The following is a 2,265-nucleotide window of genomic DNA, read 5'->3' on the forward strand; positions in this document are numbered from 1 at the left end:
CGGGCCGGGCGCTGCGTGTGCCCTCGGGGGGCGGTGGAGCCCCGGGCCCTTGACATGCCCGGGGCCGCCTCTCCGGGGCCTCTGGCTGGCTCTGTGTGCCCGGCCGGCCTGCCCGAGCCCGGCAGGGCGGCGGATGTCGAGCCGTGCGCTGCTTGGCGAGCTGTGCCCAGCGCGGGGCTTGCGGCGTTTGCGGGGCTGCTGTAGCCAGCTGGCGTTTGCCAGCACTGGCAGAAAGTGGCTCGGTCCCCATCTCGTGATGGAGTAGCTGAAAGCGGCCACGGGACTTCCCTGTTATTTCCAACGTTGTGCACCCGGGTGTCAGGGCACAGGTGTGAGAGGCAAAGTAGAGCTGAGCTCGGTTGGGCTGCTTGTGACCAGCATCATCGTTGATGGTCAAGCGTTTGTTCTGGAACCCAAACAGCCAGTTTGAGCAGTGAGTCTAGGAGCCCCAAGGAGTTAGTTACCTGAGTACTGCTTGGATGGCAGGGGCTGGGGAGATCCACTTGCTGGTTTGGGTCCAAACATCCTAAGCTTAAGTTAAATTAAAAAAAAATAATATAAATAAAGCAACCATCTATTCTCCTGCTTTTCTGAGCTTCTAGTGACACTAAAAGCATTGTAACAAGTGTCCCCTGACATTTTCAATCAATTGATGATTCTAAAAATCTATACTTCTGTCACATAAAATACATATTTGTGCAAACCAGACAAAGCCAAAAGAGACAGGAGATCCAGTGGAAATAATTGCTGGGATATTGTTTCTAAGACACATTTGTTATGATTCTGCACAGTTGAGAGGTAGCAGGTCTCTAGGGCATTTGAAGAAAGAGATGTATTCCTAGAGGACAGTGTAGGAGGAAACCCAGTAGGCCTGAATTGTGGTATCATTAGCAAAAGGGACAATTGTTACTGAGTTTCATTCCTTGTATACTTGTTTAAATATACAGTTGTGCACCAGCATCAAAGCTGAGTGTGGATGGTTAATGTCAACAAATGTCCAAAGCTGAGTTTTCTTTCAAGGTTTAATGTAGATCAAACCATGCTAAAGTAAATCCACGATGGGGAGAGGTCAGTGGTTTTAATGGAAGTACATTAAATCTCAGTGAAGGCTTCAGATGCCTTTTTTTTTTCTTTCTCTCTTTCACATCTATATAGAAGAGAGGGCTGCTGTGAAGCCCTAAGTGGGAAGTTCCAGGGAATATAATAGTACGTAGGTGGGGGTAGAAAGTTTAGTCTTCTAACCACATAAATGCAGAGCAGTGTATGCTTGTAGTAGAAGTGACTTCCTTCTTGAGCCTGCTTTCTCCACATTTGGATGACTAGAAAACAATTAGTAGTAATTTTGTTTGTTCCAAAGATGGAAATCATTAGCATAAAAAAAAGAGATCACAAACCTATATACTAGCATTGTAATCTGGAGAACATTCTCTCTTCCTTTGAAAAGGCACCAGCTCGAGTCTGTAAGCAATCCAGTATACATCTGTGACATCTCATGTACTGAAGATGAAAGCATGTTTACAGGAGAACAGAAAATGCTCAAATTTTGGGAAAAGGCTTTATCCACATGCCGGTAGTTAAAGATGCTTGTTCATGTGCAATTCTGGCCTCATCTGAAACTGAACTGCAGTTGGGAAAACAAATCTTTTTCAATGGAGGATTCAAAACGGAACCAAAACCGTACGAGTGTCTGTGGATCCCAGCACTTCAATTTGGTTCCTACATTCAAAGTCTGTGTGAAAGAGGCTCTGGTTTCCTCAGAGCCTGGCCTGCTCTGCACCACCACTCACAAGAAGCCCTATAATAACAAATCTCTGTAAACATGCTAAAGTCATTGAAAAAAAAAAAGGGAGGGGGAAGTAAATTTGGTGTCCTAGGAATGGACTGAGATGAAAGGTTATTTCTGATGAACAATTTTCTAAAAGGTTGGAAGTTGACAGTATCCACCTAAGCTTACGTTTCAAAAGTAGGATCTATATCACAACTTGTTGCCATGGAAATGCCAGAAATATTCTTACTGAAAACAGCTGGCATTCAGTAGTGCTTCTGTGTGCCTGAGACAACAGGAACATGGATTGCTATAAAAGCAACAGGGGAAAAGGGTAAATAAAAGTCCTACAGTCAATATTATTAATATTAGATATTCCTCTCTAAACCAACAATTTCCATAAGCAGGAGTGCTGTACAAAGTGCCATTTTCCATGTGCCTTTTACTTTTACCCTTTCTTGCCAGGCTTTGATTAGCTATCTTCTCAGGATTTGCTAACC

The sequence above is a fragment of the Chaetura pelagica genome, unplaced genomic scaffold, assembly GCF_000747805.2.
Source record: "Chaetura pelagica isolate M959 unplaced genomic scaffold, ChaPel_1.0 scaffold275, whole genome shotgun sequence".
Lineage (NCBI taxonomy): Eukaryota > Metazoa > Chordata > Aves > Apodiformes > Apodidae > Chaetura > Chaetura pelagica.